The following is a 19,922-nucleotide window of genomic DNA, read 5'->3' on the forward strand; positions in this document are numbered from 1 at the left end:
ATTATCTTGTTAGTATGCTTGAAGTATTATTGTTTTTATGTCAATATTAAACTTTTGTTTTGAATCATATGGATCTGAACATTCATGCCACAATAGAGAAAAATACATAGATAAATATGTTAGGTAGCATTCCACATCAAAAAATCCATTTTTATCATTTACCTACTCGAGGACGAGCGGGAATTAAGCTTGGGGATGCTTGATACGTCTCCCGCGTATCTAATTTTTTTATTGTTCCATGCTATTATATTATCTATTTTGGATGTTTTATATGCATTAATATGTCATTTTATATTATTTTTGGGACTAACCTATTAACCTAGAGCCCAGTGCCAATTCCTGTTTTTTCCTTGTTTTAGAGTTTCGCAGAAAAGGAGTATCAAACGGAGTCCAAATGGAATGAAACTTTTGCGATGATTTTTCTTGGACTAGAAGACATCCAGAGGACTTGGAGTAACAGTGGTAGATGAAGGTAGGAGTCGGTCTACTAATCTTGGATGTGATGCCTATATAATGATCATTGCCTGGATATCGTCATAATTATTTGAAGTTCTATCAATTGCCCAACAGTAATTTGTTTACCCACCGTATGCTATTTTTCGCGAGAGAAGCCACTAGTGAAATCTATGGCCCCCAGGTCTATTTTCTTATCATATATTTTCAGATATATATTGCTATTTGCTTTTTTATTTATTTGCATCTTTTATTTTTAGATCTATATTATCAAAAACCCAAAAATACCTCGCTGAAATTTTATTTGCATCTATCAATCTACTACAATTTTATATCGTGAACTTGATGACATGACATGATGTAGACAACATCTATTTATGTAGAAATAGACCCCATCTTGTTATCCTTAATAGCAATGATACATACGTGTCGGTTCCCCTTATGTCACCGGGATCAAGTACCGTAAGATCGAACCCATCACAGAGCACCTCTTCCCATTGCAAGATAAATAGATCAAGTTGGACAAACAAAACCCAAATATCGGAGAAGAAATACGAGGCTATAAGCAATCATGCATATAAGAGATCAAAGAAGACTCAAATAACTTTCATGGATAAAAACATATATCTGATCATAAACTCAAAGTTCATCGGATCCCAACAAACACACCGCAAAAAGAGTTACATCATATGGATCTCCAAGAGACCTTTGTATTGAGAATCAAAAGAGAGGGAGGAAGCCATCTAGCTACTAACTACGGACTCATAGGTCTACAATGAACTACTCACACATCATCGGAGAGGCACCAATGAGGATGATGAACCCCTCTGTGATGGTGTCTAGATTGGATCTGGTGGTTCTGGAACTTCCGGCGGCTGGAAGTGATTTTCTTCGACTCCCCTAGGGTATCTAGAATATTGGGGTATTTATAGAGCAAAGAGGCAGTGCGGGAGGCCACCGAGGTGGGCACAACCCACCTGGGCGCGCCTAGGGGGCCAGGCTCGCCCTGGTGGGTTGTGCACCCCTTGGGGCACCCCCAAGTGCTTCTCCGGCCCATTGGATGTCTTCTGGTCCATAAAAAATCCACAAAAAGTTTCGGTGCATTTGGACTCCGTTTGGTATTGATTTCCTGCAATGTAAAAAACAAGGAGAAAACGGGAACTGGCACTGGGCACTATGTCAATAGGTTAGTACAAAAAATGATATAAAAACATGGGAAAAAATTATAGATACGTTGGAGATATATCAGCATCCCCAAGCTTAATTCCTCCTCGTCCTCGAGTAGGTAAATGATAAAAACAGAATTTTTGATGTGGAATGCTGCCTAACATGTTCATCACATATTCTTTTCTTTGTAGCATGGACATTTGGACTTTTATATGGTTCAAAGCAATAGTCTACTTTTGACATGAGGACTTTAATACAGTTCCATCAGCATGGCGGCGTGGCGACGGTGTTGGTGATGTTACCGGCGTAGGGCTTCGCCTAAGCACTACGACGATATGATCGATGTGTTAAATTATGGAGGGGGGCACCGCACACGTCTAAGAGATTGTCTATTGTGCTTTGGGGTGCCCTCCTGCCCCTGTATATAAAGGAGGGAGGGAGGAGGTCGGCGGCCTAGGAGGGGCGTTCCTATAGGGGGAGTTCAACTAGGATTCCCAATCCTAGTTGGAGTCCCCTTCCTTTTTCCAGGAGGGGAGAGAGGGAAGGAGTAGGAGAGGGAGAAGGAAAGAGGGGGGCGCCGCCCCCTCCTAGTCCAATTCGGACCTGCCATGGGTGGGCACACTGCAGCCCTCCTCTCCTTTCCACTAAAGCCCATTAAGGCCCACTACTTGCACGGGGGGTTCCGGTAACCTCCCAATACTCCGAAAAATGTCCGAACCATTCCAAAACCTTTCCGGTGTCCGAACATAACCTTCCAATATATCATTCTTTACGTCTCGACCATTTTGAGACTCCTCGCCATGTCTATGATCTCATCCGAGACTCCGAACAAACTTCGGTCATCAAACACAGATAACTCTTAATATAAATCGTCATCGAACATTAAGCATGCGGACCCTACGGGTTCGAGAACTATGTAGACATGATCGAGACACATTTCTGGTCAATAACCAATAGTGGAACCTAGATTCTCATATTGGCTCCTACATATTCCACAAAGATCTTTATCGGTCAAACCGCACAACAACATACGTTGTTCCCTTTGTCATCGGTATGTTACTTGCCCGGGATTCAATCATCGGTATCATCATACCTAGTTCAATCTCATTATCGGCAAGTCTCTTTACTTGTTCAGTAATGCTTCGTCCCGCAACTAACTCATTAATCACATTGCTTGCAAGGCTTATAGTGATGAGCATTACCGAGAGGGCCCATAGATACCTCTCCGATACACGGAGTGACAAATCCTAATCTTGATCTACGCCAACCCACCAAACACCTTCGGCGACACCTGTAGAGCATCTTTATAATCACTCAGTTATGTTGTGATGTTTTATAGCACACAAGGTGTTCCTCCGGTATTCGGGAGTTGCATAATCTCATAGTCTGAGGAACATGTATAAGTCATGAAGAAAGCAGTAGCAATAAAACTATAGCGATCATAATGCTAAGCTAACGGATGGGTCTTGTCCATCACATCATTCTATAATGATGTGATCCCATTCATCAAATGACAACACATGTCTATGGTTAGGAAACATAACCATCTTTGATTAACGAGCTACTCAAGTAGAGGCATACTAGGGACACTATGTTTTGTCTATGTATTCACACATGTACTAAGTTTCCGATTAATACAATTCTAGCATGAACAATAAACATTTATCATGATATAAGGAAATATAAATAATAACTTTATTATTGCCTCTAGGGCATATTTCCTTCAGTCTCCCACTTGCACTAGAGTCAATAATCTAGATTACAAAGTAACGATTCTAACACCCATGGAGTCTTGGTGTTGATCATGTGTTTGCTCGTGGAAGAGGCTTAGTCAACGGATCTGCAACATTCAGATCCGTGTGTATTTTGCAAATCTCTATGTATCCCTCCGCGACTTGATGACGAATGGAATTGAAGCGTCTCTTGATGTGTTTGGTTCTCTTGTGAAATCTGAATTCCTTTGCCAAGTCAATTGCACCAGTATTGTCACAAAAGATTTTCATTGGACTCGACGCACTAGGTATAACACCTAGATCAGATGTGAACTCCATCCAGATTCCTTCATTTGCTGCTTCCAAAGCAGCTATGTACTCCGCTTCACACGTAGATCCCGCCACAACTCTCTGCTTGGAACTGCACCAACTGACAGCTCCGCCTTTGAATATAAATACGTATCCGGATTGCGACTTAGAGTCATCCGGATCAGTGTCAAAGCTTACATCGACGTAACCATTTACAACGAGCTCTTTGTCACCTCCATAAACGAGAAACATATCCTTAGTCCTTTTCAGGTATTTTAGGATGTTCTTGACCGCTGTCTAGCGCTCCACTCTTGGATTACTTTTGATCCTCCCTGCTATACTTATAGCAAGGCACACATCAAGTCTGGTACACAACATTGCATACATGATAGAACCTATGGCTGAAGCATAGGGAATTACTTCCATTTTCTCTCTATCTTCTACGGTGGTTGGGCATTGAGTCTGACTCAACTTCACACCTTGTAACACGGGTAAGAACCCTTTCTTTGACTGATCCATTTTGAACTTCTTCAAAACTTTATCAAGGTATGTGATTTGTGAAAGTCCAATTAAGCATCTTGATCTATCTCTATAGATCTTGATGCCCAATATGTAAGCAGCTTCACCGAGGTCTTTCATTGAAAAATTCTTATGCAAGTATCCTTTTATGCTATCCAGAAATTCAGTGTCATTTCCAATCAACAATATGTCATCTACATACTGAAGGAAATATGCCCTAGAGGCAATAATAAAGTTATTATTTATTTCCTTATATCATGATAAATGTTTATTATTCATGCTAGAATTGTATTAACCGGAAACATAATACATGAGTGAATACATAGACAAACATAGTGTCACTAGTATGCCTCTACTTGACTAGCTCGTTTTTCAAAGATGGTTACGTTTCCTAGCCATGGACAAAAGAGTTGTCATTTGATTAACGGGATCACATCATTGGGAGAATGATGTGATTGAATTGACCCATTCCGTTAGCTTAGCACTTGATCGTTTAGTATGTTGCTATTGCTTTCTTCATGACTTATACATGTTCCTGTAACTATGAGATTATGCAACTCCCGTTTACCGGAGGAACACTTTGGGTGCTACCAAACGTCACAACGTAACTGGGTGATTATAAAGGAGTACTACAGGTGTCTCCAAAGGTACATGTTGGGTTGGCGTATTTCGAGATTAGGTTTTGTCACTCTGATTGTCGGACAGGTATCTCTGGGCCCTCTCGGTAATGCACATCACTATAAGCCTTGCAAGCAATGTAGCTAATGAGTTAGTTACGGAATGATGCATTACATAACGAGTAAAGAGACTTGCCGGTAACGAGATTGAACTAGGTATTAGATACCGACGATCGAATCTCGGGCAAGTAATATGCCGATGACAAAGGGAACAACGTATGTTGTTATGCGGTTTGACTGATAAAGATCTTCGTAGAATATGTAGGAGCCAATATGAGCATCCAGGTTCCGCTATTGGTTATTGACCGAGAATAGTTCTAGGTCATGTCTACATAGTTCTCGAACCCGTAGGGTCCGCACGCTTAACGTTACGATGACAGTTTTATTATGAGTTTATATATTTTGATGTACCGAAGGTTGTTCGGAGTCCCGGATGTAATCCAGGACATGACGAGGAGTCTTGAAATGGTCGAGACATAAAGATCGATATATTGGACGACTATATTCGGACTTCGGAAAGGTTCCGAGTGATTCGGCTATTTTTCGGAGTACCGGGGAGTTACGGGAATACGTGGAAGAGTATTGGGCCTTAATGGGCCTTAGTGGGAAGGAGCCAGGAGGTGGCGCGCGCCCCTCCCAAGCCCAGTCCGAATTGGACAAGGGGTTTGGGGCGCGGCCCCCCTCTCCCTTCCTTCTCCACTCCCCTCCTTTCCCCCTTCTCCTAGTTGGACTAGGAAAGAAGGAGTCCTACTCCCGGTGGGAGTAGGACTCCCACTTGGCTCGCCCTCCTTGGCCGGCCGCACCTCCCCCCTTCCTCCTTTATATACGGGGGCAGGGGGCACCCCATGACACACAAGTTGATCTACATGATCGTTCCTTAGCCGTGTGCGGTGCCCCCCTCCACCATATTCCACCTCGGTCATATCGTCGCGGAGTTTAGGCGAAGCCCTGCACCGGTAGAACATCATCATCGTCACCACGCCGTCGTGCTGACGGAACTCATCCCGACACTTTGCTGGATCGGAGTCCGGGGATCGTCATCGAGCTGAACGTGTGCTCAACTCGGAGGTGCCGTACGTTAGGTACTTGGATCGGTCAGATCGTGAAGACGTACGACTACATCAACCGCGTTGTCATAACGCTTCCGCTTACGGTCTACGAGGGTACATGGACAACACTCTCCCCTCTCGTTGCTATGCATCACCATGATCTTGCGTGTGCGTAGGAAATTTTTTGAAATTACTACGTTCCCCAACAGTGGCATCCGAGCCAGGTTTTATGCGTAGATGTCATATGCACGAGTAGAACACAAGTGAGTTGTGGGCGATACAAGTCATACTGCTTACCAGCATGTCATACTTTGGCTCAGCGATATTGTGAGATGAAGCGGCCCGTTCCGACATTACGCGTACGCTTACGTGAGACTGGTTTCACCGTTACAAGCACTCATGCTTAAAGGTGACAAGCGGCCCGGACCGACATTACGCGTACGCTTACGTGAGACTGGTTTCACCGTTACAAGCACTCGTGCTTAAAGGTGACTGGCGGGTGTCTGTCTCTCTCACTTTAGCTGAACCGAGTGTGGCTACGCCCGGTCCTTGCGAAGGTTAAAACAACACTAACTTGACAAACTATCGTTGTGGTTTTGATGCGTAGGTAAGAACGGTTCTTGCTCAGCCCGTAGCAGCCACGTAAAATTTGCAACAACAAAGTAGAGGACGTCTAACTTGTTTTTGCAGGGCATGTTGTGATGTGATATGGTCAAGACGTGATGCTATATTTTATTGTATGAGATGATCATGTTTTGTAACCAAAGTTATCGGCAACTGGCAGGAGCCATATGGTTGTCGCTTTATTGTATGAAATGCAATCGCCCTGTAATGCTTTACTTTATCACTAAGTGGTAGCGATAGTCGTAGAAGCATAAGATTGGCGAGACAACAACGATGCTACGATGGAGATCAAGGTGTCGCGCCGGTGACGATGGTGATCATGACGGTGCTTCGAAGATGGAGATCACAAGCACAAGATGATGATGGCCATATCATATCACTTATATTGATTGCATGTGATGTTTATCCTTTATGCATCTTATCTTGCTTTGATTGACGGTAGCATTTTAAGATGATCTCTCACTAAAAATTATCAAGAAGTGTTCTCCCTAAGTATGCACCGTTGCGAAAGTTCTTCGTGCTAAGACACCATGTGATGATCGGGTGTGATAGGCTCTACGTTCAAATACAACGGGTGCAAAACAGTTGCACACGCGGAATACTCAGGTTAAACTTGACGAGCCTAGCATATAACAGATATGGCCTCGCAACACGGAGACCGAAAGGTCGAACGTGAATCATATAGTAGATATGATCAACATAGTGATGTTCACCATTAAAACTACTCCATCTCACGTGATGATCGGACATGGTTTAGTTGATTTGAATCACGTGATCACTTAGATGACTAGAGAGATGTCTGTCTAAAGTGGGAGTTCTTAAGTAATATGATTAATTGAACTTTAATTTATCATGAACTTAGTCCTGGTAGTATTTTGCAAATTATGTTGTAGATCAATAGCTCGCATTGTTGCTTCCCTATGTTTTTATATGTGTTCCTAGAGAAAACTAAGTTGAAAAATGTTAGTAGCAATGATGCGGACTTGGTCCGTGATCTGAGGTTTATCCTTATTGCTGCACAGGAGAATTATGTCCTTAATGCACCACTAGGTGACAGACCTATTGCAGGAGCAGATGCAGACGTTATGAACGTTTGGCTAGCTCAATATGATGACTACTTGATAGTTTAGTGCACCATGCTTAACGGCTTAGAATCGGGACTTCAAAGACGTTTTGAACGTCATGGACCATATGAGATGTTGCAGGAATTGAAGTTAATATTTCCAGCAAATACCCGAGTTGAGAGATATGAAGTCTCCAACAAGTTCTATAGCTAAAAGATGGAGGAGAATCGCTCTCTAGTGAGCATGTGCTCAGATTGTCTGGGTACTACAATCGCTTGAATCAAGTGGGAGTTAATCTTCTAGATAAGATAGTGATTGATAGAGTTCTCTAGTCACCATCACCAAGTTAGTAGAACTTTGTGATGAACTACAGTATGCAAGGGATGACGAAAACGATTCCCGAGCTCTTCGTGATGTTGAAATCGATGAAGGTAGAAATCAAGAAAGAACATCAAGTGTTGATGGTTGACAAGATCACTAGTTTCAAGAAAAGGGCAAAGGGAAAGAAAGGGAACTTCAAGTAGAATGACAAGCAAGTTGTCAGTCCCATGAAGAAGCCCAAAGCTGGACCAAAGCCTGAAACTAAGTGCTTCTACTGCAAAGTAAATGGTCACTGGAAGCGGAAATACCCTGAATATTTGGTGGATAAGAAGGATGGCAAAGTGAACAAGGGTATATTTGATATACAGGTTATTGATGTGTGCCTTACTAGTGTTTATAGTATCCCCTGAGTATTTGATATTTGTTCGGTTGCTAAGGTTAGTGACTCGAAACAGGAGTTACAGAATAAACAGAGACTAGTTGAAGGGGAAGTGAAGATGAGTGTTGGAAGTAGTTCCAAGATTGATATGATCATCATCGCACACTCCCTATACTTTCGGGATTAGTGTTAAACCTAAATAAATGTTATTTGGCGTTTGTGTTGAGCATGAATATGATTTGATCATGTTTATTGCAATACGGTTATTCATTTAAAATCAGAGAATAATTGTTTTTCTATTTACATGAATAAAACCTTCAAATGGTCATACACCCAATGAAAATAGTTTGTTCGATCTCGATAGTAGTGATACACATATTCATAGTGTTGAAACCAAAAGATGCAGAGTTGATAATGATAGTGCAACTTATTTGTGGCACTGCCATTTAGGTCATATCGGTGTAAAGCGCATGAAGAAACTCCATACTGATGGGCTTTTGGAATCACTTGATTATGAATCACTTGGTACTTGCGAACCATGCCTCATGGGCAAGATGACTAAAACACCGTTCTCCGGAACTATGGAGCGAGCAACTGATTTGTTGGAAATAATACATACTGATGTATGCAGATCCAATGAGTGTTGATGCTCGTGGCAAGTATCGTTATTTTCTGACCTTCACAGATGATTTGAGCAGATATGGGTATATCTACTCAATGAAACACAAGTCTGAAACATTTGAAATGTTCAAAGAAATTCAGAGTGAAGTGAAGAATCATAGTAACAAGAAAATAAAGTTTCTACGATCTGATCGTGGAGATGAATATTTGAGTTACGAGTTTGGCCTTCAGTTAAAACAATGTGGAATAGTTTCACAAACTCATGCCACCTGGAACACCACAGCGTAACGCTGTGTCCGAATGTCGTAACTGCACTTTATTGGATATGGTGCAATCTATGATGTATCTTACCGATTTACCACTATCGTTTTGGGGTTATGCATTAGAGACAGCTGCATTCACTTTAAATAGGGCACCATCAAAATCCGTTGAGACAACGCCTTATGAACTGTGGTTTGGCAAGAAACCAAAGTTGTCGTTTCTTAAAGTTTGGGGATGCGATGCTTATGTGAAGAAACTTCAACCAGATAAGCTCGAACCCAAATCGGAGAAATGTGTCTTCATAGGATACCCAAAAGAGACTGTTGGGTACACCTTCTATCACAGATCTGAAGGCAAGATTTTCGTTGCAAAATTCGGATCCTTTCTAGAGAAGGAGTTTCTCTCGAAAGAAGTGAGTGGGAGGAAAGTAGAACTTGATGAGGTAACTGTACCTGCTCTCTTATTGGAAAGTAGTTCATCACAAGAACCGGTTCCTGTGACAACTACACCAATCAGTGAGGAAGCTAATGATATTGATCATGAAACTTCAGATCAAGTTTCTACTGAACCTCGTAGGTCTACCAGAGTAAGATCCGCACCAGAGTGGTACGGTAATCCTATTCTGGAAGTCATGTTACTTGACCATGATGAACCTACGAACTATGAGGAAGCGATGATGAGCCCAGATTCCGCAAAATGGCTAGAGGCCATGAAATCTGAGATGGGATCCATGTATGAGAATGAAGTATGGACTTTGGTTGACTTGCCCGATGATCGGCAAGCCATTGAGAATAAATGGATTTTTAAGAAGAAGACTGACGCTGATGATAATGTAACTGTCTATAAAGCTCGACTTGTTGCAAAAGGTTTTCGACAAGTTCAAGGGGTTGACTACGATGAGACTTTCTCACCTGTAGCGATGCTTAAGTCTGTCCGAATCATGTTAGCAATTGCTGCATTTTATGATTATGAAATTTGGCAAATGGATGTCAAGACTGCATTCTTGAATGGATTTCTGGAAGAAGAGTTGTATATGATGCAGCCAGAAGGTTTTGTCGATCCAAAAGGTGCTAACAAAGTGTGCAAGCTCCAGCGATCCATTTATGGATTGGTGCAAGCATCTCGGAGTTGGAATAAACGCTTTGATAGTGTGATCAAAGCATATGGTTTTATACAGACTTTTGGAGAAGCCTGTATTTACAAGAAAGTGAGTGGGAGCTCTGTAGCATTTCTGATATTATATGTAGATGACATATTATTAATTGGAAATGATATAGAATTTCTGGATAGCATAAAGGGATACTTGAATAAAAGTTTTTCTATGAAAGACCTCGGTGAAGCTGCTTACGTATTGAGCATAAAGATCTATTGAGATAGATCAAGACGCTTGATAAGTTTTTCAATAAGTACATACCTTGTCAAGATTTTGAAATAGTTCAAAAATGGAACAGTCAAAGAAAGAGTTCTTGCCTGTGTTGCAAAGGTGTGAAATTGAGTAAGACTCAAATCCCGACCACGGCAGAAAATAGAAAAGAGAATGAAAGTCATTCCCTATGCCTCAGTCATAGGTTCTATAAAGTATGCTATGTACCATACCTATTGTATACCTTGCTCTGAATTTGGCAAGGGAGTACAATAGTGATCTAGAAGTAGATCACTGGACATTGGTCAAAATTATCCTTAGAGAAATAAGGAGATGTTTCTCGATTATGGGGGTGATAAAAGAGCCCGTCGTAAAAAGTTACAACGATGCAAGCTTTTACACCAATCCAGATGACTCTAAGTCTCAATCTGGATACATATTGAAAGTGGGAGCAATCAGCTAGAGTAGCTCCGTGCAGAGCATTGTGGACATAGAATATTTGCAAAATACATACGACTCTGAATATGACAGACCCGTTGACTAAACTTCTCTCACAAGCAAAACATGATCATACCTTAGTACTCTTTGGGTGTTAATCACATAACGATGTGAACTAGATTATTGACTCTAGTAAACCCTTTGGGTGTTGATCACATGACGATGTGAACTATGGGTATTAATCACATATAGATGTGAATATTGGTATTGAATCACATGGCGATGTGAATCTAGATTATTGCCTCTAGTGCAAGTGGGAGACTGAAGGAAATATGCCCTAGAGGCAATAATAAAGTTATTATTTATTTCCTTATATCATGATAAATGTTTATTATTAATGCTAGAATTGTATTAACCGGAAACATAATACATGTGTGAATACATAGACAAACATAGTGTCACTAGTATGTCTCTACTTGACTAGCTCGTTTATCAAAGATGGTTACGTTTCCTAGCCATGGACAAAAGAGTTGTCATTTGATTAACGGGATCACATCATTGGGAGAATGATGTGATTGACTTGACCCATTTCGTTAGCTTAGCACTTGATCGTTTAGTATGTTGCTATTGCTTTCTTCATGACTTATACATGTTCCTGTAACTATGAGATTATGCAACTCCTGTTTACCGGAGGAACACTTTGGGTGCTACCAAACGTCACAACGTAACTGGGTGATTATAAAGGAGTACTACAGGTGTCTCCAAAGGTACATGTTGGGTTGGCGTATTTCGAGATTAGGTTTTGTCACTCCGATTGTCGGAGAGGTATCTCTGGGCCCTCTCGGTAATGCACATCACTATAAGCCTTGCAAGCAATGTAGCTAATGAGTTAGTTACCGAATGATGCATTACATAATGAGTAAAGAGACTTGCAGGTAACGAGATTGAACTAGATATTAGATACCGACGATCGAATCTCGGGCAAGTAACATGCCGATGACAAAGGGAACAACGTATGTTGTTATGCGGTTTGACCGGTAAAGATCTTCGTAGAATATGTGGGAGTCAATATAAGCATCCAGGTTCCGCTATTGGTTATTGACCGAGAATAGTTCTAGGTCATGTCTACATAGTTCTCGAACCCGTAGGGTCCGCACGCTTAACGTTACGATGACAGTTTTATTATGAGTTATATATTTTGATGTACCAAAGGTTGTTTGGAGTCCCGTATGTAATCCAGGACATGACGAGGAGTCTCGAAATGGTCGAGACGTAAAGATCGATATATTGGACGACTATATTCGGACTTCGGAAAGGTTCCGAGTGATTCGGGTATTTTTCGGAGTACCGGGGAGTTACGAGAATACGGGGAAGAGTATTGGGCCTTAGTGGGAAGGAGCCAGGAGGTGGCGCGCGCCCCTCCCAAGCCCAGTCCGAATTGGACAAGGGGTTTGGGGCGCGGCCCCCTCTCCCTTCCTTCTTCACTCCCCTCCTTTCCCCCCTTCTCCTAGTTGGACTAGGAAAGAAGGAGTCCTACTCCCGGTGGGAGTAGGACTCCCCCTTGGCGCGCCCTCCTTGGCCGGCCGCACCTCCCCCCTCCCTCCTTTATATACGGGGGCAGGGGGCACCCCATGACACACAAGTTGATCTACGTGATCGTTCCTTATCCGTGTGCGGTGCCCCCCTCCACCATATTCCACCTCGGTCATATCGTCGCGGAGTTTAGGCGAAGCCCTGCGCCGGTAGAACATCATCATCGTCACCATGCTGTCGTGCTGACGGAACTCATCCCCGACACTTTGCTGGATCAGAGTCCGGGGATCGTCATCGAGCTGAACATGTGCTGAACTCGGAGGTGTCGTACGTTCGGTACTTGGATCGGTCGGATCGTGAAGACGTACGACTACATCAACCGCGTTGTCATAACGCTTCTGCTTATGGTCTACGAGGGTACGTGGACAACACTCTCCCCTTTCGTTGCTATGCATCACCATGATCTTGCGTATGCGTAGGAATTTTTTTGAAATTACTACGTTCCCTAACACATATAATATTAGAAATGCTACAGAGCTCCCACTCACTTTCTTGTAAATACAAGCTTCTCCAGACATCTGTATAAAACCATGTGCTTTGATCACACTATCAAAGCGCATATTCCAACTCCGAGAGGCTTGCACCTGTCCATAAATAGATTGCTAGAGCTTGCACACTTTGTTAGCAACTTTTGGATCGACAAAACCTTCTGGTTGCATCATATACAACTCTTCTTTAAGAAATTCATTAAGGAATGCAGTTTTCACATCCATTTGCCAAATTTCATAATCATAACATGCGGCAATTGCTAACATGATTCAGACAGACTTAAGCATCGTACGGGTGAGAAGGTCTCATCATAGTCAACTCCTTGAACTTGTTGAAAACCTTTCACAACAAGTCGAGCTTTGTAGACAATAACATTACGTCAGCGTCAGTCTTCTTCTTGAAGATCCATTTATTTTTCTATGGCTTGCCGATCATCGGGCAAGTCCACCAAAGTCCAAACTTTGTTCTCATACATGGATCCCTGTCACGCCCAATATGCGATACTATCCTAAAGAGACTCGAAGGTCCCACCAAGGATAGAACCGCATATTGAAACACTTTTACAAGGTGGATATTATTACATCAACATTACATAAATAGATGGGGATACATACTTAAGGCATACAATGTCACAAGAATACAACATCACAATACATAAGAGCATCATCCGACTACGGATGAAACACAAACAGAAACTCAAACGACATCCACCCTGCTAGCCCAGGCTGCCGACCTGGAACCTATCCCCTGATCCAAGAAGGAGCAGAAGAAGAACTCCAAAACAAGCAAACATCTCTCTCGCGTCATGATCATCGCATAACCTGTACCTGCAACTGTTGTTGTAGTAATCTATGAGCCAGGACGACTCAGCAATCTCATTACCATGGGTATCAAGACTAGCAAAGCTTAAAGGGAAAGGCAGGGGTAAAGTGGTGAGGTTGGAGCAGCGACTAAGCATATATGGTGGCTAACATACGCAGATAAGAGCGAGAAGAGAGCAAGCGGAACGGTCGTGAAGCTAGCAATGATCAAGAAGTGATCCTGAACTCCTACTTACGTCAAACATGACCCAAAACCGTGTTCACTTCCCGGACTCCGCCGAAAAGAGACCATCGCGGCTACACACACGGTTGATGCGTTTTAATTCAGATCTGGTGTCAAGTTATCTACAACTGGACATTAACAAATTCCCATCTGCCCATAACCGCGGGCACGGCTTTCGAAAGATTATACCCTGCAGGGGTGTCCCAACTTAGCCCATGATAAGCTCTCGCGATCAACAAAGGATATACCTTCTCCCAGGAAGACCCGATCAGACTCGGAATCCCGGTTTACAAGACATTTTGACAATGGTAAATCAAGACCAGCAAGACCTCCCGCTGTGCCGACAAATCCCGATAGGAGCTGCACATATCTCGTTCTCGGGGCACACCGGATGAGCCAGACGTCGGGTTGGCATAGACCCTGATTGCCCAGGGGGCGCCGGACATCGCTCGGTTTGGACCAACACTTGGACAAGCATTGGCCCGGGGGGGCTAAAATAAAGATGACCCTCGGGCTCCGGAAACCCAAGGGAAAAAGGGCTAGGTGAGGCAAATGGTAAAACCAAGGTTGGGCCTTGCTGGAGGAGTTTTATTCAAAGCGAACTGTCAAGGGGGTCCCATAAATCACCCAACCGCGTAAGGAATGCAAAATCCGGGAACATAACACCGGTATGACGGAAACTAGGGCGGCAAGAGTGGAACAAAACACCAGGCATAAGGCCGAGTCTTCCACCCTTTACCAAGTGTATAGATGCATTAATAATATAAGAGATATTGTGATATCCCAACATAATCCTGTCCACCATGGAGCAATCTTCAACTTCACCTGCAACTAACAACGCTATAAGAGGGGCTGAGCAAAAGCGGTAACATAGCCAAGCAATGGTTTGCTAGGAAGGGTGAAAAGGTTAGAGGCTGACATGGCAATTAGGGAGGCTTGAAGAGTAAATGATAGGTAACGCAGCATAGTGATAGAACGAAGCAACTATCATAGCAATGATAGTAGTGAGATCCAGGGTAGCGGTCATCTTGCCTGAAATCCCGCTAGGAAGCAGAACGAGTCTATGAAGAAGATGAACGGACGAAGTCGAACGAATCCTCACAACTACGGAACGAAACGGAAGCTAACGAGAGAATCAAACCGGAAAGAAGCAAACAACATGGTAAACAACCATCACATAAGCATGGCACGATGCACAACCAAGTATGATGCATGTCCGGTTTAATGAGGCATGGCATGGCAAAGTGCAACAAACAATACTACAAGTTAAATGGAGCTCAATATGCAACGAGTTGCATATTGACAAAACACCACATGCAATTATTTAATTTGATCTCGTTATAAGCTACTCAACAATATTAAATGTTGTTAAACATGGCAAGGGGTGAAGCACAAGAAAACTACCTATCTAGGCAAGTTTAAATGAGGCCAGAAGTTACAAACAACAATTCCGGAAAATCCCCATATGCAAATTATGAATTTGGTACTGTTCTGCCCTAAACACAACTTTAGAGTTGCTAAACAGTAAAACAAAGTGCAGAAAGTTAATCTATGCATTTTTTCACCCCATTTACATATGAAGTTTATTTAAAACCGAGCTACGGTTATTTAGTTATGAAATAAATCATTTTAACATGGCATTTTAGCAAATTAATGCAAACAGAAACTTAAACATTTTAAACATGGATGAAAGCAGCATATTATGAAACTAGACAAAATTCTAAGCATCTTACATATATAATTTGTTTTAATCCGATGCATGGTTAATTAATTATTGATGCATGAACATTAAGGGGTTTTCTGAAAAACTGCAGTTCCCTGGATAATTAGCAAAACGTCCGGAACAGGAAAAAAACACATGCGGGCCGAATCTGCAGGCTGGCCCAACAGTCCACAGGGGGCGGGGGCTGCTCACCAAGCCTCATGAGCCGGCTCGGTGGGGAGAAGGCCAGGCAGGCCGGATCTGGCGCAGCTGGGCCTTGGCCAGCATGCGAAGGGGAGCGGCTCACAAGAAGTGGCCCAGGGCGCGGCGCGGTCAACGAGCGGGCGAGACGGTCGTCGCTCGATGCGGCTTGGCTGCTGGTCGTCTCCTCGCATGCAGAAGCAGGGGAGGCCGGCGATGAGGGCTTGGCGGAGGCCGGCGATGAGAAGGACCCCGGCGAGACGGACTTGACAGGGCGGCGGCGGGACGGTGGCGCGAGGTGGAGGAGCGCTCGGGCGCTGCTGCTGCTCCAGGCGGCAGCCATGGTTCCCTGCGAGGAACAACGAACGGGGGAGGCGCTGTGAGAGAGAGTTCAGGCAAGAGGAAGAGAAGAGATGGGGCTGTGAGGGGGGGGTCCTGCTAGAGGTGGTCGTCGGCGATGACGAGGGACTCGATCGGGAGCTCCTCTCCCGTTCCAGATCGAGGAGGTTGTGGCGAGAAGGTGGCCTCGATCCGATCTTGATCGAGCGCTCCAGGAGGCTCGGGCGCGCTGGTGCTCGTCGGATCTCCATCTGGCGGCCACAGATGGATGGGTGGGAGGCTGGATCGGGGCCGGGTTTGGTTGGCTGGGTGGGGATCGAGAGGTGGCGTCTGGTTGGTGGTGGAGGAAAACGAGGAGAGGGCTGGTCCGGCGGCGGTGAAGGGACAGATCCCCTAGGGATTAGGGTTAGGTTGTTTAAGTAGCTAGGTGGACTAGCTTAGGGGCAAAATGGACCCTCCGATTAAAATCGAACGGTCGAGAAAAATATAGGTAGGGAGTCCAAATAAGAAAACGGAGATGTTTTCGGGATGTTAGGGGATGATCCGGACCCATCGGACATGACCGAGCGGGTCGGGTTCGGGACAACTTTCAGACGCGCGCGAGGGGTCGTGGTTGTGTAGAGAGACAAGGCGATCGTGTGCAAGAGTGTGGTTTGGCTCGGAGCGGTCAGCGAAGATAATGGAGAGAAGCGGCAACTAAACACGGGTGCAAGTTTTCGAAAACAAATGCAGATGCAAAGCGCATGATGCCAAGATGAAATGCAACAACAACACCAATAATACACACGACGGTCACGCAAAACATGGAAGGCATCTGGAGCGCCGGTCTTGGGGCGTTACAACACTCCACCACTACTAGAGGATCTCGTCCCGAGATCTAGGATGGCACCGGAGAGAAACGGAAGAGGAAGAGAAGAGGTAAACTAAGTTGCTTCTTTGACCAACGAGTGAAACCGTGAACCTTGAGAGGTTGAAAAGTTATGAATGACGAGTACAATGGACAAGAAAGAATTGGAACCACTCTAGTTGAAACGAGATAAACAAGGAACAAGGAAGATCAAATTCGGACAGCACTCCGGTTGAAAAGAGATGCAAGACTTGATAAGATGAAAAAAACTTGAAAAGAGGACACAACACTCCGGTTAAATGGATAAGCAAGAAAATAACATGATCTCGACAAAATGAGGTGATGGGTGAAGAGAGCAACATCACAATGCCTCCGGAAGAAAGAATAGAAGATAGATCATTGGAATAACAGAATGGAGGAGAAAATGCCAACTTCTGCCACAAATGAGCTTGGAAAGCATCCTTGCAAAGAAGAATTGAACGGAGTTGTTGGAAAATCAACAACGAAAAGCACAAGCTTGTAGTGGGCTTATGGAAAACATCTCAAGACTATGAGGTGACAACCGGCCACTAATGAAAACAATTGCTTGCTTGAGAACAACGAGGAGATGAAAAACCTCTTTCACAGAGAAGGATATGGAGAAAGCTTGGATCATTGATAAGCACCACAAATAGCAACATTCCTTAGGGAAGGCTTTAGGTGAAATATGACACAACATAACTCCAACGAAGAGATTAATGGATTTAAAATACCTCATTCTTGAAAACACATGAATCATGAAACATGAAGGAAATTGTCAAGAGTGACATAACACCACCTCAAAAGATAATGTAGAAGGAATTGCACTTCAAAATGCAAGAAGAAGAATACTTGAACTCCTCGGAAAAAAACATGTGTTGAGCACCATGTTTATTTTTGAGTATAGCCTGGCGGATCATAACCTCAAGAGAAATCTCGAAGAACAATTGAACAATGAAAAGAATCCTTGACGAACCACCATGTAGAGCCTCCATGAAGAACTCCGGTAATGAAAGGATGATAGAAAGAAAGAGAAGTTGAAAACACAAGGTGAAGCCTTGCAATGATTTAGATGGAGCTTTGCGACGATATAACCGAGAAAACTTGGAACTCCGGAAATGAAAGAATTGAATCACCTCGAGGAAATAAGAATAAGATTTATTCTATGCTTATCCTTCATCAAATTAAATTGATGACAAGCAATGGATTTGGCATACTACTTATTCTTCTTGAAAAGATTGAAGAGAGAAATAGCGCAACTTGGGAAAGGTCTTCCATGAACCACCGGTAGGATATGGAAAGAGCGAATGAATTGGTATGATAACAACGGAAGAGAGATGTTGGACGAACCACCGTAAGTATTGAAAATGAAAGTAGCAAAGGCACAATTCACCGGGAAGAATTGGAAAATGAATGAAGATACTTGAGGGGATTTAGATACATGAGAACGAAGAGATCATGAACTGATTAGAGGGGATTTGAATGATTCACCGGTAAGATTTGGAGAACGAGAACTGAAAGCTGGAATGAATAATTATGACATGATGGCCTTCAGAGGAAAGAAATGGAAACAACTCATAAAATGCTCCGGATGGTAAGAAAAGAATTCTCACAATCGAAAACAATTATGAGAGGATGGCATAAAGCTAGAACCATGAATCTCTGGAAGAACGGGTAAGGATTTAAGAGGAACTCTTCTTTGGTCTTCAAAAACCATGAATGACGACGAGAAACACCACTATGAATTGTAGAGACACTCCGGGATGAAGAATAGAAATGATGAACCAACGATGAAAATATTCTGAAAGCGATCTTGGAGAAGGAACATGACTGATGAAAATTCATTCTTACGTCAAACTTCGAAAGACTTTGGGAATCGCCCTGGATAAATTAGAAAAGTCAGGTAAGATCCTGGGAAAAGACCTGTGGGTTAGGGCCCATTCAAAAGAAACACCGTTGAACGATTGCTTGAAATAGAGATTGCACCGGTAGAATTAAATAGCTTGAATGAGAGAAAAACCTCAAGATATCTTGAACAGATTAGGAATGATAACATGAATCTTCCGAGATATCTTCAGCACACCGGAACAAATGGAAAGCGAGAGGTGAACGATTAAGAGATACACCGGCATGAGAAAACCATTTTAAACAAGGAAAGGATATGATCGACAAGGCTTGAATTGAAACCACCAGAGAAGAAAAATAATGAAGAATGATGAACTCAAAGCTCCGTTAGTATCTTCCTGAGAATCACCGGATAAGAACATTGACAGGAAAAGTATGGAGAAACTTCACATCAATAAAAGGGTACTTGATTAAGAAATCTAGGTCCTTGAAGAAAAAGGGTGGGAGGGCGGGAAAACAAAGGCAACTTGGGATGGATGAAACAAACACCGGTGAGAAAACTTAGAGTTGATCTTGCGGATGTTGAAAATGATCGGATCCACTTGAAGAGAAGCACGCCGGTTTGGAAAAGAATTGACATGATAACCTCAGTGATCAAGAAGGATTAGAATTCACATAGAAATATGAGAACACCGCTTGAAAGGTATGGAATCAACACTTGACATCGAAGCAACTCGAATACCACAAATAAAACAAAACAAAGGATTTGGCTTGCATAATAAGCCGGAACAAATACATATGATAGAGATTTACCCAATCCCATATCATGCATCTGTCGGAAAGATATTCTAGGAGCTACTTGAATTCCCACCTATAAAACTCCCGAA

This window comes from Triticum dicoccoides, chromosome 5B (genome assembly GCF_002162155.2).
Source record: "Triticum dicoccoides isolate Atlit2015 ecotype Zavitan chromosome 5B, WEW_v2.0, whole genome shotgun sequence".
NCBI lineage: Eukaryota > Viridiplantae > Streptophyta > Magnoliopsida > Poales > Poaceae > Triticum > Triticum dicoccoides.